Source organism: Anastrepha ludens, chromosome 2 (assembly GCF_028408465.1).
Source record: "Anastrepha ludens isolate Willacy chromosome 2, idAnaLude1.1, whole genome shotgun sequence".
Classification (NCBI taxonomy): domain Eukaryota; kingdom Metazoa; phylum Arthropoda; class Insecta; order Diptera; family Tephritidae; genus Anastrepha; species Anastrepha ludens.
The window spans coordinates 39,224,778-39,240,654 of NC_071498.1; the positions used below are offsets into that span (position 1 = coordinate 39,224,778).

At 32.9% G+C, this 15,877-nt stretch overlaps 1 protein-coding gene across 1 annotated transcript in view; it reads right to left on the minus strand.

The window, feature by feature from the left end:
• The window catches only part of LOC128869183 (serine proteinase stubble), a 128,683-nt gene that overhangs the window by 76,913 nt on the left and 35,893 nt on the right, over window positions 1-15,877 (minus strand). Inside the window, exons 2-3 of the mRNA XM_054111696.1 lie at window positions 15,265-15,611; window positions 8,885-9,911 (exon numbers count right to left, since the gene is read on the minus strand). The gene's annotated coding sequence lies outside the window, so the exon portion shown is untranslated. The remainder of the gene's footprint in view (window positions 1-8,884; window positions 9,912-15,264; window positions 15,612-15,877) is intronic.

Genomic DNA, 15,877 nt, shown 5'->3' on the forward strand with positions numbered 1-15,877 from the left:
TGAGTATTATATCATTCATTCGTGAAAAGGTCAGAACTCAATATTTGAAAAACCAAATAAAGGGCATTAGCGCCAATTTGTTCATTCAATCTTAGTGATGAAAATATTTAAATATATTTTGTATTTCTTCAGAATTTAGAACTTTGATTAAACTGAAAGATGCCGCCGTGGAATATGGAGCCATACAAGTACAGAGTTTCACGCCAATAATTTCTTTTTATTCTACATATTTACCTACATTACCCCTTGACTTGGAAGGCATACAAAATACACCAAATTAAAATGCAATTGCAATCTAAACACAAGCATCTCCATAAGTACTTTTATGCAAATTAGCAGCGTCAAAAATATGTGTTCAACTAACTTGTCGATCATAATCATGCAACTGCCAGTAGTTAAAGCACTTAAACTAGTAATTCCTCTTCTCTGGCGGCACACAAATTTCTTTCTTGCAAAATTGTGCTATTTTCATTTACAACCTAGTGGTAGCAAATAAGTTGCTTAAGTGGTTGGAGGAATGCTTAAGAAATTGAAATTTGCTTAATTGCCAGCGTTCCAAATTGAATTTAAGGTTTGGCTGGTAGCTCTCACGACCTAGTGGCCTAAACAAAGTTGGCAATAAATCTGAAATAGCCCTAGCACTTCATGCCTTGTTATCAACCGTCTCTTGTTTACTACTTATATGTGTGCTTGCAGTTAAAGAATATATGTTTATGCCGCAAAATTTCACAATCCTTTATTTCCGCATAGAAGTCATATATTTTATAATAACTACCCACAAAGTATGCACCTACTACAATGTTTATACCCATGCATACTATGGCACTAGGTTGCTTTAACTGGGTTCACTCAAAGGCTGCTTATAGCAGAGAAAGAGAAATCAGTCAGAGACAGAATACTTAGACCGGTAATAGGAATTTTCAGCCCGCGATAGCACCTCAACATTTTCCCTTATAACAAATGCACGACAGTTTTTGTATATTATATGGAGAAAATGCGAAACACCGTCAAGAAAAAAAGTTATAAAAAATCATAGAGATTTTTTAGCGACTTCAAACCTGCACTTTATTGTACAAAATTTAAATAAACTATAAAACTGGGTACCAAAAGTCTTTCCAGAAATTCTATTTAAAAAATGTGTAACTGTGAAGGGAAGTTTATGTATTTTTTCTGATTTTTCTATAAAATTTGAAGCTTGAACTTAAATGGATTTTGCTAGAAAATGAGCTAAAAAAATATTAATAAAAATAATGAACTTTCTGCAATACAAAAAAAAAAATTGTCTCAACTGGTAAAAATGTTGGGATGTCGTTTGTCGGGGGCTGCATACTTGTCTATGTAGTTATGATTCTCAAGGTGAAAATTGAGAGGCCGCAGCGACATTTTCATTTAATTCAATTTTTATTTAGGTAAGTGTATGATTACAAGCAACTTACAGGTTAGATATATAAATTTACTTTAAAATAGAGCATTATGAATAGTGGGACACAATTCTTTAATAGAAATCTTGGCATAGGAAAATCTAGGCCGAGTAGTCTGTTCATACCATTTAACTGAGTAAGAGCCTTCGTAATAGGGGCAAATTATAGTAGTACGACCTGACTGTTTTGACGTTAAATGGATAGTAAAATCGTAAATTTTTTGAGGAACATTGAAGCCAATCTGCTCAAGAACTTTGGGACAATCAACAGAACCACAACATAACATCAAAATCAAACATCAAGAACTGAAGAGTACGTCTGTGGGCAAGGGACCCTAGATTTATTAACATGCACCGAGCGCTGTAGGGTGGTAGTGGATCAGAGAAATGAAGAGATAGCAGAGCGAATCGAATGAAATTTCTTTGCACCCTTTCAATTCTATTTAAATCAGAGGCTTAAATTGGACTAAAGATGGCATATTCGAGCTTAGAACGAACTAGGAAGTTATATACAAATTTTGGCGATATCTGACTAAAATGATTTACGAATGTAAAACTAGAGTCAAATGACACACCTGGATCAGAAAACTCTATAATTTTAGAAAGAAAAACATTTGATGAAGTATAAGAGGAAGAGAAAACATTTAGGGTTTTTGAAAAGGAGTTTTCTGAGGTGTTGTATGAACCTGGTTCAGGGAAATTAAACAAAATGGCGAAAATAAAAGAAAAAACATATAATATATTAAGAGTTTTTAATTTCTTATCATCCAGCGACTGTGCCAGAATAAATATAATTATAAAATAGTTATTCTTACGCAAATAGTTATTCCACCAATTGCGTAAGAATAACTATTTTCGGAGAGGCTAACCAGGTCTGTAATTGAGATATCTACAGAAATCATATTAAAGTTTCAATTTATGAAAGTATATTAGGTTTGTTGGTATGTGAGCCATAGACTTCCCGTTCACAAAAAAAAAAGAGGTTGTCTGTAAAGTCGGTTTACTGACGATAGTTTAACGTGACAACGTCATAAGAAAATATTGATGGAATGGTTGCAATTTTCAAAACAAAATTTTAATTTTATTTGTTTGATAGATATTTTGTATGGATATAGGGACGAAACATTTTTCAATTTCATGAAAGATATCTTCAATTTCGATTGTGCATCAGACGTTAATAGGTCAACAACACTAAGAGGCACCATCATCGATTTGCCTTTTTCAAGACACTTTACACTCGAAACACTCCCTTTCATTTCCTACTTTTTCTATCATCGTTCTATTCTCAACAGAGAAATGGTTCATTACCATGCACACAGGAAGAAGGCACATGCAAATAAAAATATGTGAATTTATATACAAATGCGCATATACATACATATACATACATATATATGCTCACTTATGTAGGACAAATCCAGATGTCGAACGTTGCCGAACGCGGGGGCCGATTGTGCTCTTTGTCGTTCGTTCCGCGCTCTCGCTTGCAGTTCAAGCACATTAGCTTACATTTGCTTGCGTACGGAATATATTCGTATATTTGATATGTCCATATGATTTGTATGCATCTTTACATATAGATTTGTTCTTTTTGAAAATTGCGCGAAATTGTATATGTATATGCATGTTTATATACATATATTAGTATACAACATATCTTATAAGGTATGTGGTAAATATTACCATACATTTTTTCCTTCATATATAATAAAAAAATTAATAATAATAACATTAAGACAACAGGTATTATTAACAAACTTGGTTTTATTTTAAATTCTTCAAGTAAATCAAATTAATAATAATCAATAAGAAGGCATATGCAAATACAACTACGTGAATTTATATATGTACATATGCGCATATACATACATATATACGCTCACTTAAGTAGGAGAGAGCAAGATGTCGAACGTTGCCGTTCGTTTGCTTTGTTCGTTCCGCGCTTTCGCTTGCAGTTCATTCAATGTAACGGCAATGAGCAAGGTAACGACAAATGAGCAAGGTAACGACAAATGAGCAAGGTAACGACAAATGAGCAAGTTAACACTAATGAGCAAGGTGACGACACATTTTTTCGTGCGTGCAGCCGGCTAAATCGAATTATAAGACGTTATCACATCAATAGTTTGCAAATTCCGTTATTAATTGAGCAACTTATGTGATACAAGCAGAGAAGGGATCAGAATAATTCACAAGGCAGCTGAATAAAGGGGCGAAATATCTACTTCCTACACTAGGCCATACAAATTTTAAAAATTATATTCCCTGTACTATAGCGTCCAGAAGTGTACAATTAAGAATACTTAACCTACAAGTTAAAAAAAAATTCATAGCCGCAGTTAGAGGAATCCCACTTCGATCTCAATGAAAGTAGGTACCTAGTTCAGCCTAAAATCAATTCTAGTACTTGTCATTTACTTCATATGTTTCCATATGAAATAATCAAAATCGGTTAATGACCAAGCTACCTTAGATATGTTTGTAGTTTCCGCTGTTCAAAAAAAGTGTTTTCGAAAATATTTTAAATTGTAATGAAAAATTGCCTCAAGTTGGGACAGCGGACCATTTCTTTAACCGTAATATGTTAATGTAGAAATGTTAAAAAAAGGCCTTTAGTTAAAAAGCCTCTACCTCAAATTTCATAAAAGCGTTGTATTCCGGTTTATCTACTTCACAAATAGCTGAATTTTTCAATTTCTGTCCACCGGCCGCCAATGTATGCTTTAACCCAAGTTGAAATTCTTATTGATACTTTTAAGATTAGAACTAGACAATTCCATTGAAAAAATGCCCTGGGTTGGTTTCGTCCATTTGAAAATGTGGTAGTGTTGTTTTTTCTTTAATTATATTCTACTTCATTTACTCTGCCATATTTTTTATGAATATAAGTACATCTGGGGTTTGCAAGATCGTTTATACCTTCGCTAATTGCTTCCAGTCATAGCGCTTTCAGCGAAAATTGCAAAAATCAATAAAAGCAAAAGTGGGTTTATGCCTCTTAGGTTTTCGTAAGCGTCTATTTTTTTACAACCTCAGCACATGCGTACACACATTTGTAAATATGTTTATTTATAAGTCTTAAGTCTGGTTGTTTGATGCTGAGCTTATTATTAATAATACTTTTTCATTTCGCACTATGTGGCAATGCTGCCAAACAAACAAGTTTCTCTAACGCGCAATATCCTTTCTGGGTTACTAATACAAGAGGGCAAGTTAAGGTATTATTTTATTACAACTAAGGCTTTCCGTTATTCATACATAAGCATATGGCAAATTTTCAATTGGGTCCATAAACGATTTAAAAGCCGTTGCATATTCTGTAAGCGCTACCATAATATAGTGCTGATAAATGTTAAACAAGAAGCTTATCAACTACATAAATCTATACAATATAAGAAAAAATTAGAGAAAAGCACAACTTCAAAAAAAATACAATAAATTCTTTACTTTTTACGATATATTTTTGCATCAAATAAAAGCAAAACTAAAATACTAACTTCAACAAAAAAAAAAAATATGTGTAAGTTTTCAAGACTTCTAATAAATTAAAAGACTTAATATAAGTAACCACAATAAAGAAAGAGTTTAATTTTCTCCATCAACTAAATCAGTAAATATATTTGACAAAATGTTAAAAACCTCAAACCGAATTGCAAAAAAATTTTTTTTATATTTCATACGTTGTATCTACTAAATCACTAAAATATATTATAGAAAAAAAAAGCTAACAAACAATTTCTAGTCTAAAACAAAAAAATATAAAATTTCCACATTTTTTTATCAACTGATTTCCAATAACTGAAATTGAAGAACTTAAAACAGTTATAATCTCAAAAACAAAAAAAAAATTAGTTTGTAATATTTCTATAATCAACTACGACATTAAAGCATATTTGAGAAAAGAAGAAATTATAAAAATTATTAGTATAATTAACAAAACCAAAAGTATATGATACCAAAACAAAATGACTAATGTGTCGAAGCAGTTTGTTTACCATATGTCTAAGCTTGGTTTATCACTTTTAGGTTATGTTAGAATGAACTAGCACACACTGCTGGCGGCATCTATTGACAAACAGCGGGAACTTAGTTGCTCACCTAATATTTTAATCACAAATAGATATAAACATTTTTTGTATTTTTTTCCTAGCAGCTAAATCACGGTCGCGGTAGCAGAATGGGTTGGGGCATGACTACCACATGAAATCAAAGTCTTTTTCTAATAGCGTAGTCCGTCAGATGATAATGGCAAACCTCCGATTATATTTCTGCCATGGGAAAGCTGCTCATAACAAACCATATGAAATTCGGAGGCGGCATAATCTAGTAGGTCCCTTTATTTGTAGAATGAAATCAAGGCACACATCGCAAACACGCGTCTATTTTGTAAATATACACAAATCCCTATATTTAAAAAAAATTATTAAAAAGAAATTATAACCTCAAACAAATTTTAACTTTTATTTTTTTTCAACAATTAAATTACTAAAAATAAACGAGAAAAATGTAAAAGCTTAAAAACTGTTTTGGCGTAAAAAAATGCATTTATTTTTTTTTTTTTTTTTGTTTCGTGCTTTACTACCAACCGTGGTATAGTCAGTTTTGTGCATGTATTTGCATTCTATTCCACGTAAATTATTAAAAAACTGTTTACTTGCGTAGCAGTTATTAAATATTTGTAATTTTTGGGCACTGGGCGATGATATACCAGAGCACATCCTCTGCGAATGTGCAGCTCTCACAAGGCGGCAACTCATTCGCCTGGGTGATGTGACCCTGAATAAAAGTCCGAGTAAGAGTTTAAATTCACTAGAAGCCTTCAACTACAGGCTCGCGGTCAAGACCGCATGGGATATTGTTATTGTTATTATTGTAGCAACATACACATTTCCCATGCAGGCTCGCAAAATGCTGCTGGAGTGGCAGTCCTTGGCCAGATATAAATCCGGTTCGTTCCGATAACTTATAACCGAATGTCGTGGCAACAACCACATCAGAGGTCGTGCACTATGTCCAATAAAACTAACTAACTAAATATGAACGAGAAAAAGTTACAAACGTAAGAAAGCTAAAATCTCAAATATCTCAAAAAATTTAAAATATTTTATACCTTGCATTAACTAAATTACGAAGATATGTTGAAGATAAAAGAAATCTTGAGCTTAAAACATTTTTAACTTCATGAAAAACATTTATACTTTTGTCATTTTTTATATTATTAATCACATCTTTAACAACTTGAATATAGGAAATTTTCAAAGATAAACAAAATATGAGCTTTTGAGCCTTTTGATCAACTAAATCTTAAAAATATAAAAGAAAAACTATAACCTGAAAACAAAAAATTGTTTCATTTCGACTAAAATATATTCAAGAAGAAATTGAAGAACGTTAAAAGTAATTAAAGGTAATTGGATTTTTTTATGAAATAAATTGCCAAATATAAACGAAAACAAATTTTAAAACTTAAAAGGAATTATGAAAAGTTAAAATTTGTTTGATCAACTAGCAGTCTTGGTACAATCACCAAAATTTTCACATTGTACTCATGTAATCAATAAAAAAAGTGCGTATTGGTTAAAAAAGTATATATTAAATGTTTGGAAGATATGAACTTAGAAGTACCAGCTTCAACCTTAATATCTTTTGTGCCCTCGACTATCTGCAGTAATACATCCAGACACAATTTTTTCCAATAAACCTGAGATGGTACTGGGACTGGCTGCTCATATCTGTCTCTCCAGGCCAAGTCACCTACTTCTTCGTCTCGATGTGGCAATGTATCTTTGTAAATCACAAAATAGACAGAAGTCATTAGGCTATATCCCGAACCTGCGCAAATGTCTTTGGAATCTGTAATGACCTGTAGTGGTTTTTCCTTAGAGATGTCTATAAAATGTCTATAATAAGTGTTTGAAAATGTTTGTTTTGGTTTTCATTGCTGTGATTATCATACCAGTAAGACATTTGATGTGCCCTGATATGTACCAAATTATTCTCAAAATGGAGCTATAAACACACATAAACATATATCAAGTTGTTCATTAAGTCTTACGTTTCGATAAGAGAGGGCAAATGTTTTGTTTGTTGGTACACTCTTCATATGCTCAGGCTTACTTTCAATCTTTGTTTACAAGCCATTTACTATCACAGTTTTTTCCGCAATGGAAAAAATCAAGTATCGTGCAGTGATTCAACTCTTGTTTTTTTTTTTTAAGCTTAAAAGGAAAGGAAATTTATGAACGAATGCTGAAAGTGTATAAGGACATTTCGCCATCCAAAAGTGCAATTGAAAGGTGGGTTGCTGAACTTAAAAGTGGTCGTCCAAGCCTTGAAGACGATCCACGTCGAGAACGTCCAAAACTAATAACAACAGCAGAAAGCATAGAAAAGATACAGAAAATCTTATTGGAAAATCGTCGAGTGACTGAAAGAAATTTAGTAGAAGCTTTAGGCAACTCACTGAGCAACGTAAGCAAAATTTCGACTGAAGTATTTTGTTTCAGAAAGAATACACGAAAAACACATTTGAATGCGACTTTCTCAACAACATTTAGAGCGTTTTCGAAAGAATAAAGTAGATATCCGATTCATCACCACGAATGAGACTTAAATCTATCACCATGAACCTAAATCAAAACAAGAGGCTAAAGAGTGATGAAATCCGGATTTTTGGCTTTGAAACGAGTTCGTATCCAGAAATCGGCCATGAAGGTGTTAGCATCAGTTTTTTGGGATGCGAAAGGAATTTCGTTTGTGAATTAAACAATAAATTCTGAATATTATTGTAACCTTTTAGACCAGCTGAGGGAAAAAATCGTGAAAAAAATCCAATTTGCAAAATAAAAAGAAATGTCTAAAATCCATGAATTAAAGTTGGAATTGTTGGAGACCAAAAAAAAATTCAAGCGTGGAAAGAGTTTTTCATCAAATGATGAGGTCACAACACCTGTGGAAGCGTATTTTGCAGTCCTTCCAGATTCTCAATTCAGGGATGGAATTCATAAATTGCAATATCGTTGGAACAAGTGTATGGATGTTCAGGTAAACTATACTGAATAAGAAATTGTATTTCTAATCATAAAATTGTGTTTTCTTATCGAACCTCAAAACTTATTGAACAACCTAGTTCATACAAGATTAGTAAAAAGTTATCAGCAGGGATTTGGTCGACCTGGGATACTTTAAAGTTACACTTTATGTATCACTGCATTCCGAAAGAAACTTAACATAAAAGGTGATAACTCAGATACTTCGATTCCCTATGAATGGCACCAAATTTTATTTACAATTTTGCTTCAATACGAAAGTGTATTTTTTTTTTTATAAAAGAGGGAATTTGGAAACCCTTATTTATTTTCACCCATTCAGCAGTATTTTTCATTGAAAAATTGGTATAAACAAATTCGTATATTATTTCTACAACAAATAAATAAGCAGTCTAATTTTACAGAATGTACTCACCCAAAAGAAACTTTGCGGTGTACAATGCACTTCAAGCAATCGTGGCGTGGCGATGGTAGCGGCAACTCGTTGAACTTTTTTTCACGAAATTTTTGTAGAATGCTATGCGCAACAACAAAGGTAATTAGTGTGACACCAAAGCGGCATGCAACATAGAAAAGTGCAACGTATGTATGTGTGTAGCACTAACACAAATGAAGTGAAAGGCACGCGTGCCCACTTACAACAATGCACACGAAAGCACATACACGGACACGATGTACAATGTATGTAGGTGACAAAAAGTTGCACTAATCACCAGAGCTTGACAGCGTTGTTGACGAACGCGATGAAGTAGCGTTGCGAATTATTGCGTCCGGACATAGGCAGTGTTGTTTTTCGTGGAATCTCTTTTTGTTTTTGTATTATTTGCTGTTGCCTATGCTGCACCGCCATCTACTTTAAACATGGTGGCACAATTAATGCATTTTGCTCTGCGCGGTTGATGACGTTTTTGCAATTTTCCAAAACAAATATATTTTTATATTTTGACTCGCATTTTTTGCAGAAATTTTTTTATTAACTATTCGTACTTTTTCTTATCTCTCCGGTTAGTTGTTAGACTTAATTATTGTTATGCGAATTGCACAAAAATACTCGTAGACGTGTGCATATGTATAGACGTGTATATGTGTGAGTGTTTTTAGGTGTGTGTGTTGCGCACTTTCTTAGTTTTACGCTTTATGGTTGCTGCACAGCATGTTGCAAGTAGCAGTAGGTGGCCAGTTGCAAATTGAAAACTTTTGTTTGTCACTTAATTGCTTCTTTTTGTTTTCGTTAAAAGAAATCGAAAAATTGCACTTTTCCACAGTGAAATTTTTACTACTTTGTTTGGTTATTATTTGCTTTTATGAAAATATTATTGCCTATAGTTGTATTGGCCAGGTGTATTGGTAATTTTAATTGAAGATGTGCACGAATATTCACAATTTATTATGGAAATCGCAATTAACATTTCTTAAGGCGCTTTGGCGTTTTAGGTTATGTGCTGAAATTAAATATTTTGCGACGAAGAATTTTTAAATAATTTTTTTATTAAATTTGAAAATGATGTTTTATGCATTTATACGTAGGTGTGAAGTATATTTTTTTCATTTTTAGAAGAAATCAAAAATTGAATAAAAAAATGTATTAATTTCTATCCTTAATAATTGCAATAAAATTATTAACCTTTGAATCCTGAATTATTTTTAGTCAATCATCGTTAAATTGAGAAAATTTTACTACTTCAAATTAACTTTTAAAACTTTGAGAACTCTTTAAGGGGGAATGAATGAGAGTAAGGTATTTAAAAGGCCATACGAATACAAAAAACCATGAGGCCGAAGTGTAAACTCTATATCTATGTATAAAAGGTATTTAAACCTTTATTTTTGCATTTTATGCAGAGGCATCTAGCCCCATATGGCTTCATCGCTAGAGAACAAATAAATTGATTTAAGCCCCATTGCTCAGCTAAGCTCAATACAATGAGATTTCCAGACTTATTCATAGAGGATACAGTCAAGTTTGAGTGTTTGAGTATGAGAGTACACAGTAAAACTCCCCAAAATACTGGAAAACATCGACTAAATCTTCAGAAAATCTCTCCAGCAATGCCGTTTATTTGCCCTAACTCCTGCTGCTTTAGCCTGCATATCCAGAAAAATTCAAAAAATTCTACAATAGTTAAAAATTGCCGAATATTTGAAAAACTTTGCACAAAGTTCGAAATTTCGCATTATATGGTTTTTGCTGTAGAAGGAACTATATTTTTAGTAAAAAATTATGGGTGCTTTCTTCCTTACAAAAAAAAAAATGTTGAGCATTCCAATGCTAGTAAAAAAAAACAAAATTGCGAAAAATCAAAGCAGTTTTTAGCCATTTGAAACTAATTCCTTATTGCAAAATTACAAATTAAATTAATAAAATTCAAAAGGCTATACAACTTCATACTAAAAATTTTTCTAAAAATTTTGATTACAAAATTTAAGTATTGGTGAAACTTTTTCGGACTTTTTTTTTAATTTTACAAAAATTTATGGTGTTTATACGAGAATGAACCTTATTCTCATACAAAAAATTATTAAACTTTGATAAGAAACAAATAAATTGCAAAAATTGTCGATAAATCATAGTGTTTTAGTTAATATATTATTTGAATATTTTTATATTATATTTAATATAATAATTAATAAACTTCTGATAAACTATACAATTTTGAAGAATTTTTTCATCTTTAATTTTCTGTAATTTGTATTAGGATTATTCAACTAATTTTTAGCTGAATAACCGTAAGTTGCAAATATCTCGAACATTTGTTCATAAAAAATTACCTCGATTTTTGAAATCAGCGAGCATTTGTACATATGAAATGATTAGTGACATGCGAAGGATAAATTTGTACACAATTGTAATTATTAATCTAAAAATATAATACAAAAATTAGCCAAAGTCGTTTTTTGATCTCCATGTGTCCATATGTACACCGTAAAACATCCTTTTTTGGAAGCTTCTCCGTAGATTCAATTTGCTCCCTCAATTTTCAAAATTTGGAATAAATATTTAAAAATATGTTGTTGAAATGTTGCATTGTTATACGGAAATATGTGTTGCCAAAAATTATGCTGAAAAACATGCCATTTTCACTGAAAGGCAAAGGCCAGGAAAGTTATACATTCTTAGCCCTGACTTGTATGCGTTATGATATGATGCTCAATAAAGAAATTCCCGAAAATATTTTCTTAACTGGATATGCAGACGATATTGCCGGAATCAGCATAGTTCAAATCCCAGAATAAGCTCGAAAAAAGCTCAACCAAGCCTTTATATGAATAAAATTGTGGCTATATTCTCGCAACCTCTAAGTGGCCCCTGAGAAAACAGATATAATCTTCTTGTTAACTAAGAAATAAACTTGAAAAACTGTTCCAACAGTCTAATAAAGTAAAACGAATGGATACCAGACTATGAGTAACATTCTGGGCGTTTATATAGTAAAACACGCAGTTGTAGGGCAATTGCGCGATGCAATAACTCCTGAGCTATGATCTCTAGGAATTTTAAGATAACTATATTAGATCGGGCGCTCTTGCAGACACGTAACCCATACATGAAACCAGACTTGAAAATCTGGCACACAGTTTGGTCGAAGCTCGATGATGGTAGGACTGGCATCTAAATTCGTTAAGGAATACTTCAGTATACTCAATACCTTGAGAGCAAAGCAACTCGTTTTGTTGGGGAGGCTAGGTACCAATCAGGGTTGGGCATTTTGCACTACCACTAATTTTTTAGTGGTAGTTAGTATAAGGGCTTCATTATCACAAAATCTTTAAATCACTAAATCTGCTTATTGGACTATGTCCAATCCTGGTACCAACACATAAAAGTTGTAAGGTAACGAACAAGACTACCTAGTAAAGTAGGCGCTACTTAAAATTACATGGACCAGAACACCTTTAAACGCGCATAAAGGAAGTTATTAAAAACTGGGATGGCAGTAGACTCCTACGACACTGGATAGGGATATCAGAATAGAGGCAGGCTAAACAGTTCATCCTTCCCTATCCCTTCAGAAGAACTTGAAATATGCGATATCATATCAAGAAACTGAAATAAAAATAAATCATTAGGGTAATCCAAATTTTTAAAAAGAAACCTCTTGATGGGCCATCACTTGTATTGGTTTGAATAGTAGTGTCTCAATGGGTCCAAATTGCGGACCTAGTGGTATCGCGATGATCAATTTGTTCATACGACATATGTATTCGTATGCAATACTTGTTTTTACGTAAGTTTTTAATTATTTAAAGTTTCTAAATTTAGGGTGGGTAGGTGGGCTGAAGTGCCCACTCTCACTAATTTGACTGCCTTACAATTTCCTGGTATACGATCATGCCCAGGCACCCATATCAAATGGATACGGAAATATTTCGCCATCTCGTTAAGCGATGCCCGATTTGCGAGCAATGATGAATAATAGCTAGAATTTCAGCACCTTAATACCTTAAAGTGATTAGAAAGGCGAGCCGAAACGCTTACTTTTGGCTTCTTACAGTAGACGCCAAATCCAAATTTAGGGTCAAGCTCTGAATCATCAGTAAAGAGTTGAAGGCAGTTTTTCCGACTACGTACATATATGGACAACCTACTTACGTCTAGCGGAATTCTAATACTAAATAATCTAAAAAAATATGGACAACAATAGTCACAGGATTAGTTGAACCCAAACTGAGTGTTATGGCCGAGTGCCTAATACCTAAATCGCGCCATTGATTAGTTGGGGCAAGCCGAGCAGCAGTGTTACCTACATTATGTTTATCAACCAAATCTAGGAAAATAAGGGGTCCAAGGACGTCGCTGATACTGATAAGCGCCAAATGTGGAGTTTTCTAAAACCTGTTTTTTAATCTTAGCATTTTCGAGAGCTGTCCACCAGCCTATAATTCCGTAAGAAGAATAGGTCTGATAAAGGTCCTAAATATCCAGAGCAGATTGTTGACGACCAGTTCTCAGAAGAAGAGAAAGAACATTTCCTTGAGGATTTCCTCTGAAAACTGTGCCAGTGGTGCAAAAAGTACCTAATTTGGAAATTATTTTCCGACTAACGAGTAGGTTACGTACTAATAGTCTAATTGGAGACACACATCAATCATAACTGTCTTTTCGTCTGTCGGGGAACAAGCAGTCAAAATGGGCATACAACACACAACACACACTGTTATAGTTGTAAACAACCAGAGTACCAGAGGAAGAAAACGATTTTCCATTTCCTCGGTGAATGTACTACCCTATGGAAGGAGAGAATGTGAAGTTTTGGCAAACTGTTGTTCGAGACTCGCGGCTTAGCTGTCGGATTTTGGTTGTCTGGCGTAAACGTCAACAACCTAATAAGGTTCTTAAAGTGCACAGACTGGATAAAGTTTTGCTTTAAATAGCCGCTAAACAAGTTTTTAGCGAGGATGTAGCTAGAAAATGGAGTGGAGGCGCTAGTTGGATTCCGAATGAAACACCACTTCACCGAACCGACCAGTAGGCTACGTACTAATATCTAATTGATGCTTGAACTTCAATCTCACAAGGATATAAGGTTATTTTCCCTGCAAAGATAGTATCAAACGCACTTTCAATGTCTAGAAAGGCTCCTTGACTATTTTCTTTAACCTTTGAAGATTTTTCAATAGTACCCACAAAAGAGTGCAGGGCAGTATCGTTTGATCTACCCTTAGATAAGTAAGTATTTTCTTAAGCTTTTTGACTAAAATTATTGACTTTACTACAATTTTTTTAATATTTCTTTGGGTCAAATGGAGGGTTGTAAGTTTAATTTGTTGGTTTGTGCTCGTTTTGTTATTTCTCCTTAATTTTTCAGTTTTAATAATTATTTCACGAAACTCATTCGTAATTTTTTAGGAATCAATTTCCCATAGCAAAAGAAATTATAACAGCTGTTTGGTAGTCTGCCACATCTCTTCGTACGGCTTTTTTGAAGACTTCAGCAAAACTCAAACCTGCGTCACTTCGCGTACTAAGGCAATGCGCTAGCTACTGAGCTGGTTATCTCCGAGTTGACAGCTTGTGCTGCTTCGCTGCTTTGGACTACTGATGCTTTTGCAAAAAAAAATCAATTAGGCGCAGAGCGCGTAAAAACTTAATATATATATTTTTTAATTTAATTTAAATATTTTATTAGAAAGTGTTTTAATTTATTAGTTTCGAAATCAGAATTTCAAATTTTTATTATGGAAATTTGGTACCGTAAAGTATATTTATGTATGTAGTATAAAAACTCACTAATTTGTGTTTTAAGTTGGTACATTTGAATCCATAAAATCGTTTGATTGCCCTTTCTAAAAAAATTGATCATCATCTTTTATTTATTTTTTTGTTGCTTTTGATTTTTGTTCAGTATTTACGAACTAACGAAATATTAGCACACATTTTTTCACTTTATTATGCTTTCAGCAGCGCAATAGCTTCTTAGCAAAAGGACAAATGAAAGCAGTAAAAAATACAATACTATTTTTGTTAGTCATAAAAATTTTCATGAAATGTGTCACTTATAAAACTGCATATACCAGCGAGTCTTACAATCTACACTGAATGCTTTAACTTTTTCGAAATAAATTTAATATTTTATAGTAATCACCTCAATTTTGTCTTCCCTTTAGAATTGACCTCTTTACTGTCTCAATTGAACGAGGAAGTTGATTTTGCAAGCAAATTTTGATTTAAATTAATTTTTGTAGTACCGCTGCTTTATTGCCCAATTTTTTGCAAATTTTCGTATACAAATACAGGAACATAACGCATTTATTTGTTTATATATTATATAATTTTTTTCTATACTTATGACTTACTTTGCTTTTTCTATAGTTGTTAACTCTTCTTTATTTTCACAATAGTAAACACTTCTTTTTACCCACACAACACATTTTGAATCATTCAATTATTTATTTAGCCATTTTTGATTTTTTATGCACCACTAATTTTATTGAAAATTTCACTTTTACTTTATATTGTACGAAGCGAGCTGTGAATGTTGAGAAATCAATAGAATTGTGGAGTACACAGCTGTCATACGTTTCACCGGGATGGTTGGTTGGTTAGTTGACTTTAATGGCGCGAGCACTGGCTAGACTATACTGATAGCTGATCGGCTTCATGGCGAAGACAATTTGAAAAGGCTAGAGATGAATGCAACTCACTGGAAATAGAAGAAGAAATTACAAATTTTAAAGGAGGATTAAACAAATTATTCTAAGAGGGAAGTTCTTGACAAAATTTGGAATTCTTAAATTAAGTTAGACTACTGAGGATGGCAGATACAAAATTACCTATTTCAACGATAGTATTTCGTCGAGAAAACGCAAAAACAAATGCTGAAACTTTTTACTCTGCCTATCAGAAATACACAAAGTTACGCAGTAGTCTTTGTAATCTAATTGCTTTTCCGCCCTTTTTCGACAAATT